The sequence below is a fragment of the Corvus cornix genome, chromosome 1A (genome assembly GCF_000738735.6).
Source record: "Corvus cornix cornix isolate S_Up_H32 chromosome 1A, ASM73873v5, whole genome shotgun sequence".
Taxonomy (NCBI): domain Eukaryota; kingdom Metazoa; phylum Chordata; class Aves; order Passeriformes; family Corvidae; genus Corvus; species Corvus cornix.
Window position 1 is genome coordinate 9797410 of NC_047057.1, and position 13500 is coordinate 9810909.

The following is a 13500-nucleotide window of genomic DNA, read 5'->3' on the forward strand; positions in this document are numbered from 1 at the left end:
CTTCTTTCCAGAAATGTACCAGTCTAATAAATATTAAACTTGAGATTATATGACTTTGATAAATGATCTGAGAATTCACACTACCTACTCCACTTCATACAGTGGTGCATTCAGACACTGATTACATACAGAACAAATATGTATGTGTGTGTATATATATATATATGTGTGTGTGTGTGTGTGTATGCCTATGTATGTATGCTTACAGATCAGGAGCTTGCCTCCACCCTTCAACTATGCTCACATACTTCTTTCTTAACAGGTGCTTCTTTTTTATTATAAAGTTATGACTTGCATTTCTGTAACTGTGCAGGATAAGGAAGCCAAACTTAGGTTTAGAGGAAGCTCTATCAAACATGCTAATGCTTATGTTTGAATGGCAGCCTGGCACTTTTCTTTTAAAGTCAGGTAACACACATGATTGGACAGACCTACAGGTTTTGACATTATAATTAATAGTTTCCAGTGAGGTGTCAGCAAGAGTGCTTTTGTTATAATTAAATGTGAATACATATTTAGCAACTTTTAGTTGGTAAAGTGCTAACGGCTCATGTAATGCCAGTTCTTTTTGTTTGGGTCTCTCGTTGTGTCACCTATTCCCTGTCATTAGTATAGTTTAATATCAAAGTGATATAATTTGCAGTAGGTTTACAGTCTGCATATGACATTACAAAAGACTGAAAATAACATTTTGTTTTCCTTTAGAGAATGCTGTTTCTTACAGTGAAATTGAGAAGAATCTACATTGATTTTAGCATAAATCAGAATGATTTCTTTTATTTTTCAATCTGGAATGTCCAGTACAGGCATGGGACTTTCATGATCCCTGGCAATTCAACAACTGCAGTTGGCCTGGCGGCAATTGAAGTAGTATGTGTGTGGAGAGTTAACAAGCCACAGGGGACCTGGAACATGAGCAAAGGCATAACCATCACAACAAGCCCATGTTTTCTTACAGCCAGCTTGCTGTTGTAAGGTCATAGGCTGTAAAGCTGTGGTTAGTGAGAGAAATTAGTCATGAAAACAGCATAACCCAGTGGGGATTCATAATATATGAATCAAGCCCAATTTTTGTTTGCTTAAAAGAAGGTGGCTCTAAAAAAACCCCAACAAAACAAAACAAAAAAACCCCCAACTTCTTAACAGTATCTTAGTGGCATAAACCCATGTTTGGGAGGGTTTCTATCTAGTGCACAATGTAAACTAATTTCAGGACATGAGAGTCCAAAAGTAAGAATAAAAGGGAGGAATTCAGTGCTAAGGACAATCCAATTCAGTCAGGAAAACAACCACACCTAGTAGGAGAAAATATGTTGTCTTCCTCTGAAAGCCACAAACCTTTCTAAAGGCAAATTTTTTCACGGGGTGGTGTCCACTGAAAAAGGAAATGCAGAATTCTACAGAATTTAAGAGTTAACAAAGAGTTGTCAGAATATAAAGGCAGTAACTATTTGGGATATCTGCATAAGTTTGCTGCTAATGGGGTGTTACTGAGGTACCTACCTCATAATGATTCACTGCCGTTAACACCTACAACAAACATGACTAAATCAAGAGGCAGCAACTGCTCATATTTTAAGCTGAGAAATGAGGATTTGGGAAGCAAACCTAAGCAGCATAAACCAGCAATCTGACACCAGCTACAAGGCATCAGCCTGACACCAGCTCTAGTAGTTGTGTCTCAAGGATATTCCTGGGGTAGAAATATTAAGATGGCAAATACAGGAATAGAGCAACTGTAACTGCCATCAATGCAATATCTAGGAAACCATATGAATATATAAATATAGCAGTGCAAGGCCTGATAAGCAGATTGTGCATTTAAAATTCAGATATTACAATACAGCAGGAAAAATGTCTGGAGAGTTCATTTGGTAGCATTCTTAAGCAGTAGATTTCCTTCATCTTTGAGCTCTGTAGCACTTTTGCATGTTCAAGTAGCTTTTTTGTTGTACAGCTCTTAAGTTGAACCACAGTCAGAGTTTTATTGAACAAAGACACACATCAGCCCAATGGGTAACACCTGTGAGTAACTATTAAAAGAACTGTTTAGTGTAATGAAAAGGCAGATTGAATGAGACACCACAAATAAATGGAGATTAGTCAGCAAAAGGAGAGAAGTCAGCTGTTATCCACACCCTGAGAACAACTCAAAGGTGTGAGGACATATGAAAAGAGACTGAGAGCACAGAAATCAATGAACTATTTTCTAATAGAAAAATAGTTAAATATTGGAATAATTTACCTAGGAAAGTTGCTGAACTTCTATTACTGAGATATATAAGACAGGACTAGAACAATGCCCTTGTCTAGTCTAAAGCCACACTAGATGATATATCAAGATGTCTCCTAGGTGTTTTCTATTTATGGTTAAATACAGACCAGGATAAATTATAACTCTGCACAGGGCATGTACACTTGCTAAGTCTGTGTTGAAGATACGATATGGATACATGCCAATTAATTATTTTATTTTCCTGGATCACAGTTAAGATCCATAGCACTGCAATGGGCAAATCCATGTTCAAAAGATCTTCAGCTACCCAGGAGAAAGTAGGTGTCGTGCTGAGAATCTTCCTTTGCAATCAGGAACAATACCAAGCAATAGATTACACCAATGAGAATGACAGTGCCTGGCAACAAAGGTTTTCTTTGTAATTCTCAGTGGGACTATTCAACACAAGGAAATAGAAATCAGAAGGGGCATGAGCACACACACAACCATTTCATAACCTAGAAATAAGAACACCCCCTTGTACTATTATGAATGATTATGGACTTACTTACCAAAAGTTTAGAAATAGTGATATCATCTATTAAAAGATTGTTAAAAGAGCAAAACAACAAAATACTTTTTCTTTCTTTAGCTGTAAACCCATCTAAAAACTACAGTATAAAATACTTTTCCCAAAAGTTTCTGCTAGCTCGTTATTTTTATACAAAAAATGTTAACTAGAGAAGATGATGGTGATAACTTCAAACATTTCTTTAAGAATATTAAATTATTAGCATATACTCACAATATTGGGAATGTACTGATAAATAAAATTTAAAGGTTTTTCTTCTAAGGACCATAAAATTATTGTTTTCTTTATAAAGTTTGATTTCTAGAAAATGTCTTAAAGGAATGCAAAAAGCATAGAAGCCAATGATCAAGGTTCTTCTTAAGAGCATTAAACAAAGGAAATGAGAATAAATAATTAAAAAAAAAATACTTCAACGGAATACCTCAGACAATTTTTTTGTTGTTTTACAAGCGTTATGTAACACTACACTAAACTATTAGGAAAAGGCACATAAAATTCTATTCTTGTTACTATAAAATCAGAAGTCCAGTGGAACATTCCCCATTATGTACTCTGAGCTTCTCATATTACTGCAAATATTCACCATCTACCTTTCCAGTTGTGCTGGAAGTTCCCCCATTGGCACATACCTATGGAATTTTTTTTTTCTCAGGACTAATAATACCAAATTGCTTCATTAATTCTAGGAAACATTGTAAGGCAATTACCATGTGCTTAGATGTATTGATTCATTTTTTAGAGTCATAGAAGCTGTAGTGGTTAAATATTATTCATTTTGATCTCTTAAAATGAAGGCCTCATGGGTATATCTAAGTTCATGATGTAAATTGAATAACTATAGCAAATGATCTTAAATGCTTCAGATAAAGTACATTAGACTTGCAGAAATTTATTCATCAGTATTCATAATTCAGGGGAATAGATTGTTAGAAAGCTAATGAAGAGCTTCTTATCTTTATGTTGCATGGATGTACTAAAAGCCTAACAGAGATTGAATATGTCTTACTTCCAGCAATTTATTCAAGGAGCTTTAGTGCTCCTATTAAGCAACACATTATAACAAATAACTACAGGGTATTAATATTTTTAAGCAGTTCAACAGAGGAGAAATAAAGCTTTTTTGAAAGATAGTGAAGTAAACAGAGTTCAAATTCAGGACTGAAGAAAGGAGTTGGCAATAGTAAACTTAGAGAAGTGGCAGTGACAATATCACAGTCTCCAATTTCCTTAAAAAACATTCTATGAAATAAAGGAGAGATTTCAGTAAAGCTTCTGTGAATTTCTGTGACTGTAATTCATTTTTCAGGGCTGTACATAAGGGTGTTACTATTTCCATTATAAACCTCTGTTTTAAAGGAAGCATAACAAAATAAACAAAACTGTGGGTTTCTGCACAAAACTGTCATATAAAAGCTCATCCTGGGAATCTATCTTATAACTTATTAAAAAAAATATGTATTTTTGCAATAAATCAAGATGAACATGTTAATTATTGTTTTTAAGTTTATGACTAATTTTTAGTACATTCTGGCTTCCAGTAAGGAAACCTCTTGAAAAACTTTGTGGGATAAGCTGAGCATCCATTGTTTGGAAATCAGCCCTTACAGGAATGCTGATACTGAGAACCTAAAACTAGATAAACTCTAAACAGTTCAGCCAGCAATTTTTATTACAGATGGCCTATTTGCCAATGCAAAGAGGTATTATGCCTTCATTTCTTATCATTGCATGACCCCACAGAAAAGACATAGCAATGAAATTGCTGAGCATTAAGAGCAGGCTGTGACTGTATTGGATTTTGACTAATGGATTATGACTAATTTTGGATCAGCAACCTGAACTCAAGTTGTGCAATAAGTTTGAGAAGGAAGATACACAATCGTTAGGTTCATTGGATGATAGACATATTATTCAAAAGAATAATCTCACTTATTTATCATCTTTTACAGAAAAAAAATCATGTACTAGAGCCAGATTAAAATAACCAGCAAAGAATGGGTTTATGAGTAAGAGGCCTCAGTCTTTCCCCATTGATGCTGTATTTTGCTATCACACTGGAAAATCCTTGTACTCTGAGATCCCCTGCAAACTTGCCTGCTAGGGAGTTATTCAATATAGGAAAAGTGCATCCTCATTTCATGGAGGGCGCATCATCTCACCATATAACCCACAGTGAATATTCCCATATTACAATTTCCAAATATAAGTACTCTTCTACTAAAATTTAGACTGCTCCATCCCTGACATTATTAAGATTCTTCTGTCTTGTTTTTATAGTTCCAGTTCTAGTACTTTTTGTGGCAAATGCTGGGATTTTAGCATCACCAAATCCATGCCTCTCCAGTTTAAAGACAAGGATGTCATCTGGGACAGTGTCAAACACTTTACATAAGTCCAGGTAGATGTCTGTTGCTCTCCAGGGAGGTAATCCTTGAATGGTGACCTGCTTTCCTGGGTGCCTTTTTTTCTCTGGGGCTTTATCTCACAGTTGTCTACCCCTAGAGAGGCCTAGAGAGGCCAAAGTCTGCTCTCCTGAAGTCCAGGGCAGTGAGGCTGCTCTGCACCCTCCTCTCTCCCAGAAGGAACTTGAACTCCACCATTTCTTGGTCACTGCAGCCAAGGCTGCACTTGACCTTCACATTGCCCATCAGCCCCTCTTTGTGATGTGAACTCTGGCATAACACCTCCACTCATTGGCTTCTCTATCAGTTGGAGAATGAAGTTATCATCAATACATTCCAGGAACCTCCTTGATTGCTTATTCCCTGCTGTGTTTTCCCTCCAACAGATATCAGGGTGGTTGAAGTTCCCCATGAGGGCCAGGGCTTGTGACCGTGAGTCTGCTCCTGCCTGTCTGTAGAGGGACTCATCGACTTGGTCTTCCTGGTGCAAAAGCTTAGCAGACCCCCACTATAGTGATCCCCTGTCCCTGCCCTCTCTTCAACCCTGAGCAGTGTCAGGAAACAGGAGACAGCTAAGGGTTTAGTGGAAAGTATGCTGCTGCTAGCATCAGTGAGGCAATAAGCAACTTGAAATTGCTATAAAGATGCATTGTGTGGGATCTAGAGACAGGCACAAAATGACATAACTTTCAAAACTGGATATTCCAATCAACTAGCCATGACAGAAGTACAATATAATGGAACAGGTCATTCAACATTTCTTTTGTTGAAAAAGTAATCTTTTTCTTCACAGAGGGACACATGCAGATGTGAACTTAAAATGTCAATTGATTGAAAAAACCTGAAAAACTAATAATGAAGGGGATAAAGCAGATACCAAAGCTCACTTTGATATAAAATAATATTTTTCATGGAGCTTTATAAATAATTATCACCCAACCCTTTTTCACAGATTTAGGCCATCTCTCACATAGTATTGTGATGGTGGAGGAAAGCATTAGATTATCATTGTAGCGGAGTGATGACAGAAGTACATTCCAGCCCACTCTGAATTGCTAATAGAATTACACACTGAGTCAAAGCACAGGGAGTGATTTTTTCCTTATGTAGCATTGCTGATATTAAATGCAAAATGATATAGGAAGCATGCAAAAAATTGTTGATGTTGCAGTGCAAAACATGAGATAGCAAGTATCCCATCATAAAAACAGGATTATAATTCAATTAGGGGTTTAAGAAAAGTGGATACTGAAAGAGTATTCAAGAGAAAAATATATAAGAATATAAATATGTAGAGCTTAGCCAAGCCATAACAATTGGCTACAATATTTGCTTGTATGTATTTCATAAACTATGTGTAAAATAGGTTCAAATGGTACAAAAAAGATTGAAAAATTACATTAAGTCATGAGCACTGTATGTTTACTTTCAAGTTGAGACTAATGTGCCCCTGGAAAGAGATCTGCAAATATTATCACTAAATATTATTCCCCACTCCTTTAATTTTAGAATACAGACTCTGGGAGAAGCACAAAGAATACAAGTTAACTGGACAAACTGAGGCACTTTGAACTTATTGAGCTCCTCAAATGTGCCTGGGATGTGGATCACGCCCTGTGAGCCTGATATCACTCAGTGACCAGTATCAGACCTGCCCTGGGACAGCCAGGCAGGGCCATGGGAACAGGGATGAGATGAGGTCATAGCAGGTTGGCCGGCAGCACCAGGGTGACATGGCCAAGGCTGCAGCTCAGGTGAGGTCCAAGAGTTAATTGTGCAACAAAAACTTAGAATCCTCTTCTAGCTCAGCATTTTGGGTGCCTACACTTATTATTCCTCCTTTTAATGGAAATGGCTTCACATTTCTTAGTGTTACACCTCCTTTGCCACCTGTCATCCCTTTTATGAAGCAGGTCCTGAATTGTTTGAAACTTGCTTGTTAAAGGCTCAGTACCCATCTGTTTCAGTCCCTCTCTATCTCCCTAAATACTTGAACATGAAAGCTAAATAATTAATCAAGATTAAAAGCTGTAGAGAACAGAAAAACCCATGATGTGCTCAACAGGACAAAACTTAACTATTTTCCACATCTAATAACAGCACCTTCTCAATAGATGCCTGTGTATGCTTTTTTTTAAAGCAACTTTCTTATACCTTCTTAGTTAAGGCAGAGGTGTGTGACTTGCAGTTTCTACACAAGTCAGTGACAGGGCATCTGGAAGTTTAAAATAATTATCCAGTTCATCACAACTGGTACTACTGATTTTTGTGTAACCTAATTGATAAATGGCTAGAAATGGTTCTGGGCTGGGTCAAAAGAGGGTTTATACGGGCATGCAGATGGGGAGGGACATTCTTCCCTTGTACTGTTCTGCAGCAGCTGTAACATAGTCTGTACTTAGAATAAGCTTAGGGGACAAGGAAAATGGGACAAAAGGGCTAAACTGGACTTCTGAGTCAAGTATTTCTGAGCTTATCCTGGCAATATACGAATTTATGAGAACATCATTGTGTTGAATGCGTCTGTCATTGCTTTATTATCTCAAATATCTGTTCTGAGTAAAACAAACTGATGAAATACACCATTTTCTGAGCTAACAGAAAAATCAAGATCTCATTTCTGTAAAAAAAAGAAGGTTGAAACAAATAAAAAAATCTTCCTTAGATTTCTAAATGATGTACCATGACCAGCTTGTTTTCATACAGAAGTAAATATGTAAATTTATGATAATTTTTACTTTCAAGGTTATCAGCCTTCTTTAAAGTGCAGTCAAGTTATAATATACACTAAGTGCTATGTTAATATTATTAAAAGAAATTAATTCGGCATGAGCACACTCTGCATCAGAATCCTAGCAGTGTACATCAAAGGATATCTTGAAGTTTTAAGGCTGTAGAGTATCTAAGTTGCACAAACGAAGTTAGCACACTTCGTCCACATGTTGCATTCCTCTGATATTCTGGCTGAGTTTCTGTTTCTAAAATGCCTTCCAGATGCCATCATTGCTATTACTGATCTAATCCAAGTTTAGAATACCTAAACTGGAAAAAAAAAAAAAAAAAGAAAAGATAAAAAAAAGAAAAAGTTGTAGAATCAGTTCTTCAGAGACTAGGGTAATCATTTGGGACCAAGGTTTAAGACTGTCTTACATTTATACTTACTGAAATATAAAATCCAAGAAGAAAAAGACCTGGTTTATCAGGATTTTATGATGATTTTCTATGTGTTTGTACTATTTTATGGCTATATAGTCCCCCTCACTGAAAAACAGAGATTTTATAATTGGATTTATTCAAATAACAGCAGTAAATAAAGTTTAAAAGCGCATTTACTTATAATGGAAATTAAATAAGAAATTAGAGATTGTTTCCCTAGATGATAAAAAAAATGCAATACTGTTCAGACACGATGTTGTTTTCAGTCCTATAAACTGCATTTACAACTGAGCTTTACCAACTTGTTAGGTTGATAATGCAGCCACATATCAAAGTGGTGTTGTCAGATGACTATAAGAATGATGCTGACTCTTGGAAACAGATGAATAACCTCAGATTTATTTATTCTCAGATGAACTAAAAGCAAAGAAATCAATATTCTATAATACCAGACTTTTCAAAGGAGCAATAGAAACACTCAAAGTACAATATACTGTGAAATTATGCTCCAATATTTGTATATATTAATTCAGTATATACTTCTTGTACAAAACAGTAATATTTTTGTGAACAGGAGTTGCTCAAAACTTCTCCTGTGCATAATAATGCAGAATAAAATGTATTTGAAAATGTCCTGTATTGTACTGATAAGGCAAATTTCTATAGCAAAGTGCTGTGTGAAAGAAGGAAAACTGTTTCATACACTTATTGTAGAGTTACATTTTAAGGCATAGGGATGTTTTAAGAAATTAATCCTTCTATTTCTTTATAGTAATATGACATAGTTATTCTTCCTATTTGTGAGCATAATGGTAACATGAGAGGTTACATCCCCTTTTATTGAACAGATAAGAAATTACTGCTTTCTGTCCACACAGTAAAATCCTGCAGACCACACAAATTCGAGTCACACAGTATAAACAATCAGAATCTGCATGGAAATCTTAATATTTGAGCTGCCGTAAGTAAAGCGACAGATCAGATGGCGCCACTTAGTATTTTACATCAGGCCAGACAAACAAAGGAAGATATATGGTTTCAGTATTCTTTTTTTTCAAGGAAGATTAGAGCTACAATAACTGCAGAAAAACCAAACTGATGATACACATTGGTTTGTTTAATCAAAAGTACTTGAAATGTTTAGTATAGAAAGGGATAGAAGCCTACCCTTCTGCTGCAGTTTGATTCACCTAAGCATGAATAATCATCCATCTAGCACACATGTCCTCCTTGTCTCATTCATGTCTATGATAACACTTGATAAGACCCTGTGACCTAGTGACCCAGCTGAGGCCTTCCAGCACCTGATGGGAGCCTACAAAAAAGGTGGAGAGGAACACTTTACAAAAGCATGTAGTGAGAGCACAAGGGGGAATGGCTTTAAACTGAAAGAAAGTAGATTTAGATTAGATGTTAGGAAAAAACCCTTTGCTGTGAGGGTGGTGATGAACAAGAAGAGTTTGTCCAGAAAAGTTGTGGCTGCACCGTTCCTGGATGTGTTCAAGTCCAGGCTGGATGGAGCTCTGAGGAGTCTGGTCTAGTTTAAGGTGTTCCTGCCCATGGCAGGGGATTGGAATTAAATGACCTTGAAAATCCCTTCCAACCCAACTCTATTTCTGATTCTATGATATATACGCACATATATTTATTTATTAAATATATTAAAATCCATAGGTGAAATGTACACAGTTTTGCCAATTTCTTCTGTATTCTATGTCTTATTTTTAACAAGACAAAGAATACAGTAAAATTTATAAAATCAACACTACTACTACTACTATTTCTATGTAGCTACTCATGTTTTTCTGTTATATTGTGCATATACATCTCTACAGCAGCACTTCTGTTGGGCAAATGCAAGGGAAGATCTCTTACAATCAAAGCTGAACCTGATTTTATTGCACACAGTGCAAGCAGAGTTCATGTAGACACATGAGCATGATATGACTGAAGGACTGACATTGCCAATTTGAAGCACAGACCTTCTTGAACAGTTTAACACATAGTCATTATGGATCAGTGCTTCAAAGGATTCAATACAGCTCTTACACTGTCATTGCTGTCTTTGCTTTCACTTGTTCCCTGCTCTAAACAAACAGTTTTTTCATTGAGCTCTGTCATTTTATATGTTAAAGAGCTTGAGTATTCATTTTGAAGTACAATGTACAATCACAGAAATTTGCTTAGATTTAGATGAGATAAAACATTTTCAAAAAAATAGTATTTATTATAGCATGAATATTAGTGTTTAAAAGTTATGTCCTACAGTTCATGTATATCCTTCCATCCATCCATCCATCTGTAGGGTAACAGTTTTTGCTTTTAAAATGTGTTTTTTATAATAGGAACCCATTTCATACAATATTTCTAAAAGTCTTGTATGGAGGCTGTATCTTATGTCATCTGTCACTTAAAAGGATAAAGTTAAACCTTTATTGTCTCAGCTAAGAATTAACAATGAGCTACACCTGTGATTCTTATATTTTATATAAATTATTATAAAATTTTAATAAACACTGGGTATTGATATATGTAAGATATATTAAACTTTGCTATTGGCAGATGAAGAAGCTGTACACTGAAGACTGGACCTTGTTCACTATCAAAAGAAAGTTTAAGACCTAATTGTTTACAGCAGTGTTTGTGATAATTTTCTTTGACTTGCATTAATCTTAACCTTCACAATATATGAAAGGTACTAGATATTTCATCAGGCAGTATATGTCAGTATAATAAGTAGCATATTCAGCCAGAAAGAGGCCTTTAAAAACTCAGACCCACTGCACCAAAACAAAACAAAACAAAACAACAATAAGAACACAACTTTCTTTTTCATCCAGGACTAGGAAAATAAGATGTCATTAAAAAGACAAAGATATTGTACAAAAGTCCATAAAGGGGGGAATAAAAAGTTTTTAGCAAGAGAACTTGCGTGCACTTTGCTTGTCTAATGCAATGATTTCCACATTATGAAATGTGAAGAGAAAAACCCAAAGCCAAACAACTAAACAACAAAAAGCAAGGTGCATGACGTTCATCATTCAAGCACTTCTGCTCTCTGCAGAAGTTGCTTTTTACTGTCAGTTTTAATAGAAAACTTGTGTTTAACCCAGTCCTAAGCATTATTAAGCAGCCTTCTACCCTTAGTTCACCCTTCAGAATCTGAACTCCTTGTATTAGGGTTCTCATAGAGGCCTCTTTTCATCTTGTCATAATATGAAGTTTCTATTTCCTGGCATAGAATTAGAAAATTCCGCTAAGTGATAATTCCAAAATACTTCATTTTCCACGTTAAATGAGTAATTTGTTACCATTGAAAGCAGTATCTGGAATTCTTTTACCATTTTGAATTTGCCAGCACTTTCTGACTTTATTATCTTGTGGAGGTCAGTATAACTCCTCTTCCCATTTCTTACACCTCTAGTGGAAAACTGAACACAGTTCAAATGCTTGTTTGCATTTGTGTTGTTACTGGTCAGCAGTGAAATGCAAAGCCTGGAATTTATGGGTGTTGAGCTCCAACAGCCTTCACAGATGTCAGCAGATGCTGAAGTTTATCTGGTTTTGAAAAATATCTGGAATCCGTCCTACCAAATTATTGTGTCTAACTGTAACCTATCTTCAAAGTGTAACTGAAGATATTTAAAACTGCACACTAAAGATATATAGATATATATAGATATATATATATATAAAGAAAAGAGGAGATGCAATGAGGTAGCCTGGGGGCATGAAAATTAGGAAAGCAACTTTTGGACTGAGATATAAACTCTAACCAGAGAAGTGTCACTGTGAAAGTCACTCATGTACAAAGCCTGGGCTGAGTGAATAGTGACTGTGAAGGGCTTGCTGACAAGTTTCTGTAATTTAATTATTCCATGATGTTCTTATGTGCATGTTATATTATGTAGTTAGAAGGGGAGGGGGAGGAGCAAGTGGATTTTTTTTTTTTAATTGGCAGTGGTTGCAGATAATTGTGCTTCTGCTCATAAATTAATTTACTCTAATCTTATGCTCTGTGTGATGTAATATCATAACACAAATCACCTTTATTATCCATCTACAGTAACTTCATTCTGCAAATGGATAAACCCTACTTGCATCTCTCCTTTTCAATAGGGTTTGGGACTTGACCAGAGGATGCATGTTGGCATGCTACCACTGCACATTTTTCCTCTTCTGTTACATACACGCACACAGCCACATGAGCAGTATCTCTTCCCAGATTGACAGAGAGAACATGTGCACTGTATCTGTTTGCAGCTTCAAAAATAATCAGAGAGGAGCAAGTTCAAACCAGCAAACATCACACCTAAACTTGTGATCTTATTTGAATGCTGATTATAGTAACATGTAAATATTATTTCTTGAGCACAGTGAAAGCTCCTAAGTATTAAAACTCTTGGGGTGTCTCTTCGCTCCCTTATGAATGGACTTAAAACATGTCCAACCCTTTATGCAGTAATTGAAGCTTACATTTTCATTATGTGAGATGGAACAAAATAATATGGATATCTTTCCATATATTAGGAGCCCTACAGAAGCTTTATTAACTGAGCTGACTGAAATTAAAGGAATTATTTCTCAATATTGATGACTCTTAAAGATGATAATGAAATCTAACCAGTTTATGGTTTTTCTCCAGAGTGACTGAATCTAATTACTTCTGCTTTTTAGCTTTTACTGTAACAACAACAGTATTTTTTCCATATCAAAACCTGAATGGTAGTTCAGGGACCCTTTATAAGAGAGTATGGGTAAGGGTCACTGCAACACCTTTCAGCTGTGAGAGGACTGTTATTCTGGGGAAAGGTGGATCTTCTTATGAGGTTGAGAAAACACGTATTTTGGAAGCTGCTGGTGAGCAAAGAAAAATGTGGGAATGATCAAACATGCAGAAAAATTCTAAATGCATGTTTATAGACTTAGATTCAAGGACTGATAAAGCTAATACCAACCTTTCACTTTAATTCTTGTTTAACACATGAAAGGCAAATAAATCCCAGTAATCTCCCTTCCCCTTAGAAAGTTCTGTGGAAAAAAAATTAAGAACACACTTTAATTTTGCCCTTCTTCAATACTTTCAAGTTCAATGTAACACAAGATAGTAGTTTCAGAGTTAATTATAGATATCA